We start from the raw sequence: 11,235 nt of genomic DNA, 5'->3' as shown, positions 1-11,235 counted from the left end.
AATGAAAGGAAAAAAATCTTGTTAGAATGTGTCATTTGGGTTGCATTGAGTATATAGAGTAATTTGAGAAGAATTGCTATCCTTACAGTGTTTAATCTTTTTTTTCAAGGAACAATGCACAGATCTATGTTTATTGAAGTTTGTTTTTGTTCTTTACACATTGTATAGTTCTCTCTTCTTACTAAATTGACTCTATGATATGCATTTGGGCTCTGGAGCCAGCCTGGGGTGGAGCCTGATGAGGAGCACATCCCATTTGCTCCCCTTGGCCTGGGCAAACTGACATTCTTCCATCCTCAGTTTCCTCCTAATGAAGTGGAGGCACTTAGGGTCAAGCCTCTTAGAGATATTCTGAGGATTAAATGAAACATGGTAAAATACACAGGGCAGTCCTTAGCAAAGGGTTAGCATTCAACAGATGGGAGCTATTTCTAATATTGTTGTTGTTATAATTAACCAATTTTGATTAGTGTCATTTTCCATTACATTTTTATATTGGTTAATATCATTTCATTGAAAAAATAATTGTTTAAGGTTATTATTTTATTATTGCTTGACTTTTTTACTAATCTTTTCTATGGTTTTCAGTAATATTTAGCTGATTGTTTTGAGTTTTCTAAACAGATTATGATCACATCTGTAAGTGAGAATTTTATCTCCTTTCTAATTTTAATACTTGCTGTTTTATTGCACCATCTAGTAATTTCAGAACAATGTCAAATAAATTAACAGTGATGTCTAGTACCCCTTTCTTATTTCCGATATACTTGGATTTCTATTTCCAAATTCAGAGGTATTTTTCTCATTCTTTTCTTTAAATCTTCAAAAGCATTTGTTGCTCTTGACCTCTTTCTTTCTGACTTTATTTTTTCCCTCATGACCACATACTGTTTCCAGTGGGTATATTGAAAAAGAAGGTAGCTATATGCCCTTGCTTTTAATGAAGGACATTTATTTTTAACCTCCTGTTTTGTGTATGACAGCATTTAGGTGGCTGTGTGAAAATATAAACATAATCAGACATAAACACTCCCTGATGGAGTTTAGTCTAGTGTTGGGAGTAAATCAGGTACACAGCTAATTTAAAACAAAAGCAGCCGTGTATAGAAACCTCCCAGAGGGAGGGTTCTACTAGCGCACAGGAGAAATAGACCATATTGAAAGAGAGAGTCCTTATGTCTAATATATAGCTATTTCTTAAAAGACTCTTTTTGGGGGGAGATTTTACATTGAGTTATCTTAAAGAGGGATGCTCTAGTGTGTTATCAATGAACTGAGCCAGACACATTGAAACCCTGTGACCTGCAGTGGCCTTTGAGAACAAGAATATGTGTGCACCTGTGCTTTTTTAGTTTTGATACCTTTCAGGAAATTCTCCAATAATGATTTGATTTGCACTTATTCCCAAAGGTCTCCTGGTAGAAGATAATTTAAGGTTCAGAAATAGTCACATGAAAGATGGCACCTGATAATTATATTAGAATAGCTGATAATTTAGAAGACTTCTTAAAATATGGCCATACTTCAAAGTCTCATTATGGACAATGATCATTGTATAATAGAACATTTCCTTTTATAGTTTTCTAATTATTTATGAATAGATAAATGTGTATTTGGACAAAGTTCCAAAGGAGATAAAGTCAGCCTTATTACCTTTATATGTTCAAAATGTCATTTCTTTAAACCAGTTACCAAGGAATTTAGTTATATTGTGAAAACTTTAGAAAATACACAAATATATAAAAAAGAAGTTTTATCATAGTGATAATCCATTAAACATAGGCAGTTAATTTTGTTTCCATCACAAATTGTAGTAACATAACAGGAAACATTTTTTTAAGTGCACTAAACTACAAGGATGGCGAAAACAAAAGAGGAGACAACAGCAACAGTATTGTGCAAACTGGAAGCAGATGGGTGTGTGGTAATGGATTTAGCATATGGGAGGAACAGACCTGTTGATATGAGAGACTCCCTCAAAGTCTCAGGAACTCGCGGCAACAGTATTACTAGAAGTTGGAGTGAAAGGAGGCTCACATCATCTGTGTTGGTTACAAGCTGTTTGAGAAGCACTTACATCTCGAAATCCTTTCCCAGTCCTTAGTGGGTACATGGAGATACCCTCTGGAGATGACGAAGAGTATCTATTAGGGGACATAAGCACAATTGGTCAGGATCAGGATACCGCACTGAAAAGAAGGTAATCAAATACCATCCCCACTTGTGTCTCCCTTCTCCCCCACTTGGCCTCCAATGTATTGGTGGAAAGGCCGGTACCCAGACAGGTGGCTGGAAGGATCTTTCTGGAGAATCCGACACTCAGGTACTTCTCTACTGAAATAGCCCCACCGGCTCATCCTGTGGTGAGACCCTTGTGTGCTTGGAACCTGTGGCTTCTTGGAGTGGTTGTTCCTTTCCTTAGCTTTGAGCATTTAAGGATATTTGAAGAAAGCCTGTAACATGTAAGAGTCCAAAACAAAAGAAGAAGACAAGGTGTAAGAATAAATACTTAGGAAGAGAAAACTTCAGAAAGGTAATCATCCAGAGCCTCAGGGAGGGAAGGGAAGAAGTTGCAACCATGACATGGGACTGGGGTGCTATTAAGAAACTGAAATCATGAAAGCAGAAATGAATATTTTCATAGCAGAACTGGAAACCAGAATTAAAGAAATTTCTTAGAAAGTAGAGCAAAAGCAGAAGAGAATAAAATAAAATTGGAGAACCAATTTAGGAGCTCCATTATCCAAATAATAGTAAAAGTAGAGAGAAAACAGAGAAAATGGAGACGAGGAACCAGCAACAAAATTGTTCCAAACATTTTCTTAGAACTCATGGGCATAATTTTACAAATTGTAAAGGACGTACTGAATTTCCAGCACAGTACATCAGAATGTACTCACACCAAGGCACTATCACTGTGAAATTTCTGGGCACTGGGGGAAAAAGAAAAGCAGGTCAAAAAATCAAAGAACCTTGGATGTGAATATCAGACATCTCAACAGCATGCTGGAAGCTAAAAGTCAGTGAAGGATGACTCTCAGAATTCTGAGGGAATAGTAAAACCCACTTAAAATTTCTTACTCCCTCAAAAAATTCCTTACCCGTTCAAACTTTCAATTTGAGATGACTTCTCAGAGTCATTTTCAGGTATCAAAGTCACTGAAAATTTACTGCACAGGGAACTGCTGGAAGATGTGCTTCACTGAAATGGAGTAAGCCAAGAAAACAGATGTGAGATTCAGGAAACAGGAGATCAAACAAAAGAAAGGCAAAGGAGGTTGCTGGAGTAGAGATGAGGTGAGGTTGTAGGCAGAAAGGGTGTCAGTCCAGATGTGAGCAGATGAGAAGGTTCTGGAAGAGTTTTCTTAGGAAGGTGAGATTTTATAGACTGCATTATGTCTTTAACTTTCTGAGAGTAGAATCAGGCAATTGGTAGGTAGTTTTGAGTTGAGTACCTAGGAAGCTATGGTACTCAAGCCTAGATAATTATTAATTCCAGAGAAAACAAAAAACTGTGCAGGAAAGGAGAGTTACTGATATATTAATACACATAGCTTAGCTCTGAAAATATTTAAATCATTGCAATACTAAAAGCTGAATGTTGATCCAGCCATAGTTACTATATAGCCATACTGGGAAAATGGGTGAAGGGGAAGGTTTAAGTGTATGGGGGTGTTAATGTGTGTGGGGTTGGGGCTAACAGGAGGAAAGAGGGCCACATCTTCATTCTCCATGGGGAAAGTCAACAGATAATACTAAAACAGAAATTTGAAAAGGAGCAATAAATACAATCACGCTACTTAGCTTTATGGTGCTAATGGAAGAGGAAATTGGTGCTGTATGGGATGTACGATAGTTTTCCTAACAAACCTTATAGAATCATTTAACCCTTTAAACTGTGTGCATGTATCATTTTGAGGCAAATAAATACAAATAGGAGCAATTGTCATTGTCATTTTGTTACACCTTTAAAAATGTTTGTACCTACACACACAAACACAAACACTATGCATTCTCTTTTTACTTATTTATTTATTATTAGATTGAGGAGAAAAGGAGGGGGAGAAGCAGAAGCATTAAATTGCAGTAGTTACTTCCTGTGTGTAACTTGACCAGGAAAGGCCAGGGTTTTGAAAGACACCCTCAGTATTCCAGGTCTATGCTTTATCCACTGTGCCACCACAGGTCAGGCTACTGTGCATTTTCTTGGAGTGTTTGCCTTGAGCCAAATATTGTGCTGGACCTTGGGAACACTGTGAATGAGACCAAGTATGGTTCCATCCTATGAAAGCTCTCTCTGAAATGCTAAAAAGTAAATTTCAAACACCGGCTACAGAAAATAATAGACCAGCCAGTACTGTAGTTCAATTTTCAGCTAGTGAGGTATCTATAAAATTAACTGAAATTGTCACCAGTAGTTCAGTTATATGCCTTGGAGGCACTGTTGTCAGATTATATCTTATCTGTTGTCATATTACATTCTCACACAATCCATATGAGGTAGATATTGTTACATGAGGCTCAGAAGGGACAGGTAGATTGCCTAGAAATTTATAGCAAGTTGATGGCTGGCAGAGTTGAGATTAGACTTGGGTCCCCCTGATTCTAAACCATACCCCAAATTGTGATCAGCTGAAACATTTAACAAGTAATCTGGTATCTGCAGGGAACAAGATCAAGCGTCTTTCTTTGAGTGGAACTAATATCAAGATAATTTTCATACTTCCTTGCACCGGGAAGTGACATTTTCTTTGTTTGAAAACTGTAAAGTAGGAAAAGCTCAATAAACATAGGGTATTATCTTTAGTTTCTTCTGAGAGCAAGATTTTAGCCAAGTGAGTGCCTAAATTCACCAGCAGAGTTCACACTCAGGTACATTAGAATTCATTCAGCATTTACGGAAGTTGGAGGTGGTGGGGGGGTGGAGGAGGACAAGAGGATGGGGGGATAAATGGTGATGGACACAGACTTGACTTGGGGTGGTGGTGAACACACAACACAGTGTACAGGTGATATGTAGTAGAATCGTTCACCTGAAACCTGCATCATTTTGTTAGTGTTGCCCCAATAAATTTAATAGAAGGAAAATAATTTAAAAAATGAATCTAAATGATTTTATTTTGAAATAATTATATTTTGAAATACTGTAAAAATGAATGAGACATCAGCCAACACATGGGTCGACTGCCATGTGGATGTATGGTCAATGTTAAAATGCTTTGGGTTAAGACATGACCTTTATTATTAGAGTGAGTGCATAATTATTTACTTATATTTTGTTTAGTTGATATTTTGGACCATAATAACTTAATTTTTAGAATGTTTAGATATGGTCTTAAAATGAAATTTCATTATATTTATTTATTTGTTTTTAATTTTGAGAATACCTTTATTAAAACTGGGGACAGTGAGCCTGACCAGGCACTGGTGCAGTGGATAGAGCATTGGATTGGGATGCAGAGAACCCAGGTTCGAGACTCCAAGGTTGCCAGCTTGAACGCGGGCTCATCTGATTTGAGCAAAGCTCATCAGCTTGGACCCAAGGTCGCTGCCTTGAGCAAGGGGTTACTCAGTCTTCTGTAGCCCCACGGTCAAGGCACGTATGAGAAAGCAATCAATGAACAACTAAGGTGTCGCAATGAAAAACTGATGATTAATGCTTCTCATCTCTCTGTCTATCCCTCTCTCTGACTCTCTCTCTCTGTCTCTGTGAAAAAAAAAAAAGCTGAGGACAGTGAAACAAGGAAAGGTTTAGGATCGAAAAAGCAACAGGAGAGCCTTGGCAGGCTGCTTTGGCTCATTGGAAAGTTGGAGAAAAGGAATCCTTAAAGACTGGTTCAGGGGGTTAGCCAGGGACGAGCTGCCCACTGCTTCTCTGGTCCAAGTCTCATGGGGACCCTTAGAGTTTAGAAAATGCATGCCTAAGAGGGAGGAAGAGGGGGAAGGGAACTAATGGGCATGCTCCTGGGAGGGAGAGTGCCAAATTTTATTACTTTTTATAAATGTGGAGTATTTGTTTCTAGACTAGCATTTCTTAGTGTGTTCTGCAGGGCATTTAGACATCAAGATGTTTGTTAAATCAGGGTGTGACTCTCCACATAAATTTGGATAATGCTGTATGTAGTATTCTTTTGGGGATTTACAGTTCATGTTAGCATATTAGAGACTCTGAGATGGTTTTATATGGAATAACTATATTTTACTATATTTAACCAGCATTTCTGCAATTTTTCCGAACATGGATTCATTTTTCCAGTTTACTTCTAGAGTTATGTGGAACACATTTGAGAAAACTGGACTTCAGATTATAATTCTTTTGTGGAAAATTTATACATCATGACCTCTAGGCACCTTTTAGCTCTGCAGTGCTGTGGCTTTACAGTTTTGATTGTCAGTCAATTTCATGTCAGTCACTTTGATTTATAATTTGTTGGAAGTGTTTAGATGCCTATGCAGATTATGACTTGCTGGAGGAGGAGGCACAACCCCCACTCATGTTCAGCATCTGAGCTCCCACTTGGGGAAGTGAAAACCCAGGGACCATTTTGATTGAACACATAGTTTAAATACACACACACACAAAAAAAAAACAAAGTCACAAGGTTTATACCAATTAGATCTCAGAATGGAGTGTAGTGATTCTTGGAAAAGGCAGTCCTCTGTCCCAGGTCCTGAGCGAGCAGGAGATAGCAGGTTAGCAGGCAACTTATAAGGAGGTTGGTGCGGCGGTCACTAATTTTTTCACAGGCTCAACTCTGCGTGATCATTTTAAAAGGTGCTCTGGGAAGGCAAGGCGGGAACTGATGGTGGCAATTCTAAGCTTCAGTCTTTATCTTAAATGTCCAGATTCAGGGTGTGAGCAGGGTTGTCATACCATGAAATGCCTAAATAGCAACTCAGAGTGGCTGTTTGCTCATCACATGGGTTATAATTATCAGGTATATACAACAACGGTGTCCTGTTTTACCTTGGCAATCATATCTTTGAGACATACTCTTTAGGATTTGGTCATGATTATTTTATTTGAAATGTAGTTTGGAAATAAATACTCCAGCATTATAAATATTTTTTAATAAATTGTTTCAGAAATGATATATAATAAATATGTACATATGCATTCATGTGTGGACATGGGTTTGTATATATGTATAGGCACATACACATACACCATACATGGACAATTTTAAAGTACAGCCTATTGTATAATTCCTTAAGGAAGGAAGTTACCATATTTCCCCATGTATAAGTTGCACCTTTTTTGAAAAATTTGGGGTCTAAAAACTGGGTGCATCTTATACAGTGGTTGTAGATTTTTTACTTGCATTTCCCATTTTTTTTTTTGTGCTTGTATTTGCACTCATTGTTAAAGACTGATTCATCATCAGACACAGATGAGGACAAGCTAATGGATGGGAGTTTTGACAGCGATGAAAGTTGTATGAATTTTATGATGAATAAAACCTGAGTTCAGTAACTTTATGTAATACTTTTTCTTTTCAAATTTTGGGCCCCCAAATTAAGATATGTCTTATACATGGGAGCATCTTATACATGGAGAAATACAGTATTTGGTTTATCTCCAGTTTTTGTTTTTTTTCTGCAGCGAATGTCCCTACACATAAAGTTCTTGTATAATTGGTACACATTAAGTTTTTGCATGATTGGATGTTTATATATGTATGATGAGCTCCTAGAAGTGTAATTCCAGGTCAAAAGTATATGCATTATGAATTTTAATAGATATTCTATTGTTCAAAAAATTGGGCCCGTTGTCCTTTAGCTACTGTACAGGAGTGTCAGTTTCACCTCTCCCATCTCAGGCAACAGGAGGGGTTACTATTAAACTAAAAGCTGATGTCGTTTTCCTAAATGGGAAATTCACGACCTTGCAAAGTACTATTATTTTATGTATTATTCTCCATTTGTTATATATGCATTTATTTAATAGAATTGTAAAGTTATCTGGGACCAGAAAGAAGTGGTTTTTGTGCTCAAGTGGTTACTATCTGTGTTTGTTACACAAAATTAATGACAGTAGCTGAAAGCTTTATTATTAAATGTGATGTGTTCATTTTTTGTTGCTCGATTTTGGTGTAAAGTATTTGCTTCTATGAAATTTTGCATTAATAGATTCTGCCATACCAATAAAATCACAGTAAACTTTGCAGAAAATTTTACAGAGGTGGCAAACCTGAGATATTTTGAAGTTTCTAAATTTTCTTACGAAGTTTTTAGCTTTTACTGTCTCTAGTTGGACTGTAAAAAGACTTTTCAGTCTGCTGGGGAGGAATGTCAGTAACATAATTGACTCATTCTTTTTGCATGAAGGAGGAAGACAGTGGTCCCATAGTGCCCTTGGATGAGAAACGGAAACTTTTGAGCCACAGCTTCGGTTTTACCTGAAAGCCTGCATTGTTTGTCTTCATCTAATCCAGCCTCGATGGACATTCTCAGCTGCCTGTACACATACTCTAATGAAATATTAGCAATGGCTGTACATTCAAAAGAAACCCCAGAGTCTATATCCACATCTTCCCTGGTAGTATTCATATTTTTACACATAGTGTTTATTGCTTATATGTAGAAGAAATGAAACTAGCTTTCAGAGTTGTTATTAATATGAATATATATCATGTATTAATGTTGAGACAGGAAAAACACATTTTTGGCATTAGTAATCCTTCATTTTCTGTCTCCAACAGAAAATTTACTCCTTTGGAGAATAATGTAATTCTTGATAATAAAATAAGAGTTTTGATCAAGAAAAGCATACAGCTTCAAAATGGGGTGTAAAAGATTAGTAAGAACTATATTTCATGTTATGTTTCAGCCTTCAGACCACAATGGATGTCAGGCTGGTTATTATGGAAAACAGTTTGGGAGTTGATGCAAAAACATAATACTCACTTTATATAGAACTTTCTCAGTAAAAGGATTTATTTGAAGATATGAATCTAATCATATTTATTTGACATATTAGAAGCTTTGGTTTCTGGGACAAAAAAAAGTTGGTACCCTGAATAGCTTTTTTTCCCCATGATAGAAACATAAATTTAATAGTATCTATATAATAATAATTTAGTGTTACACATTCTGTAGGACTTCAAAATATTTTATTCTGTGGATTTCATGTCTTCAGTATATTGAGATGTTTCTTTCAAAGGTAACCAACAATATCTCTATTTTAAATTTAAGTGCTACCAACAAATTAAAGCATATACTCATATATAGTTAAGTGTGACAGAATGAGATAATTTATGTAAAATAGTAGAGTGCCTGGGGCAATGCAAGTGTTTAGTGCTTAAATAAATGTTTGTTGTTATGATTATTGTTGTAAAACTAGTACTTCAATAATATAGTCCCAATTTGGAGGGATTCTGTGATGCAAAATATCTAAGTTAGAAATAGGAATAATACAGGTGGAATAAGCATATATTGAGAAACTTAAATGTGTTAGGTAGAGGTTGTAATAATGAGAGCTTTAAATTCAAGTAAAAATCATCGCAAGCATCCCAGAGATCAGAAGTGTAGAAAGTTCACAGAGGAGCCTTGGGCAGGAAGGGAAGGAGCAGAGCTCTAGCAGTGAGGGAAAGTGGAGTCTTGTGAAGGGCTCTGGATTGTGGGAGCCCTGGACCACACCAGGGTGGCATCAGGCGGAGTCTCGGGAGGCAGAGCAAGCTTGGGCTCTTCATTTCCATGGTTTTTGTCACGTATACAGAGATGAAGAAGTGACAAAGCATAGTTACACAAACTGGCATATTTAAACATTTATCTTACAGAAAAAACTGACAAACCACGAACAGCGGGTCCTTGGTTTACGACAGTCTCGACATGATGTTTCGAGTTTATGACGCTCACTCACATAAAAACTTAAAAAAATTGATACGTGAGTGTTTTGGCTTACACTGTTAGCGTCATACTTAAGGACTACGTGGGCGAACTAGTCTGGTTGTGTGCAGCAGGAGAATATGCAGTAACGCAGCATATGAGTTGGCATCCTATAGTATGCTTACCCTTACCATTTTGGACTGTTCAAAGTGCAAGTGTTTCATTTGTGATAGGCTAGGGTGTGCTTTGACTTACACCAGAATTCAAATGACATCACTGTCGTAGGAATGGAACTGTATTGTAACCCGAGGATGCCTTGTACTTGCCAAATACTGACTGCAGGTATAGCTTCACTTGTAGTCTACAGCAAAGACAAACTGAAGCCTTTCATGAAGGAGAGGCCAAATGGCAGTGCTGCTGGGCCTTTGGTTGACCCTGGTCCAGGCCCTGAAGTGAAACAGTTTCCAGGCACCGGCCTCTCTGTTCTGGGCTGTGGTTGGTGTGGAGCTGCCAGAGGCTGTTCCTGGACCGAACTTCTGATGCTTCTTGTGGTCTCCAATGATCTGTCCCTTAAGAATGCAAAATAAACAAACATAACAACAGAAACAAATTCAAATGACTTTCAGCCTGATAGCAAGTGTCTCGCATTTTCCTTTTTCCTCTTCAGTATATATATAAATGTATGTGTGTGTATATTATATATACGTATAATATTTATACATATGTAATTGAGGAACCATCTTTATTTGCTGTGTATTTTCTGAGTCAAAGGACTAAAATGACCCACTTGGCTCATTGTGTGGTATCTGTTGTTGAGACTGTGTGGAAGCTGAGTATTCTTTAACACAGAAAACGCCCTCTTTCTGCAGTTAGGTGCCTCAGAGCCAGACCGTGAAGCTGTTTATAATGATGCTTTTGTCGGAAAGAATTTGAAAAGGCAATCTGTCAATCAGCAAAAGTGCAAAGAACTGATATCCCATCTCTGCCATTTTGATGGTGGCCTGGGAAGGAAAACTAGTAGATGTGTCACCGACCTGAAAGGGGGAAGGAGTCTCTTAAAGCAGGAACGAGAGTTGCGGGGGGAGGGGGGGAGTTAACTAGGGATGAAGGACACATTTCAAAGATCCAGAAATTTAACTTGGGGTAAATTTTGTTTACCTAACAAATGAAGGTGTTTTCCACATAGCTTACACATCTAAAATCACTTCTGAGTTGTGGTAATTAATGTACCTGATCATGTGTAAAGTCATATTTTTCTCAGTTTTGTCAGTTAAGATAATTGAGCCTTCTCTTTTTTTCTTTTCTTTCTCTCTCTTTTTTTGTTGTTGGTATGTTTAGCTGAAGGCTAGCCAATATTGTTGCTCTTGTCAGAGAACCAATATCTGATTTTTTTTTGGTTTTCTCCTC

At 37.3% G+C, this 11,235-nt stretch overlaps 1 protein-coding gene across 1 annotated transcript in view; it reads left to right on the top strand.

Annotated features, from left to right (window-relative positions):
- Positions 1-10,785, top strand: part of CA8 (carbonic anhydrase 8) — a 118,363-nt gene extending 107,578 nt beyond the window's left edge. The window contains exon 9 of the mRNA XM_066266183.1: positions 8,329-10,785. The gene's annotated coding sequence lies outside the window, so the exon portion shown is untranslated. The remainder of the gene's footprint in view (positions 1-8,328) is intronic.
- Positions 10,786-11,235: the final 450 nt, after the last annotated feature.

The sequence above is a fragment of the Saccopteryx bilineata genome, chromosome 3, assembly GCF_036850765.1.
Source record: "Saccopteryx bilineata isolate mSacBil1 chromosome 3, mSacBil1_pri_phased_curated, whole genome shotgun sequence".
In the NCBI taxonomy this organism is placed as follows: domain Eukaryota; kingdom Metazoa; phylum Chordata; class Mammalia; order Chiroptera; family Emballonuridae; genus Saccopteryx; species Saccopteryx bilineata.
Note: the sequence above shows the minus strand (reverse complement) of the source record. Positions and strands in the feature narration are given on the sequence as shown.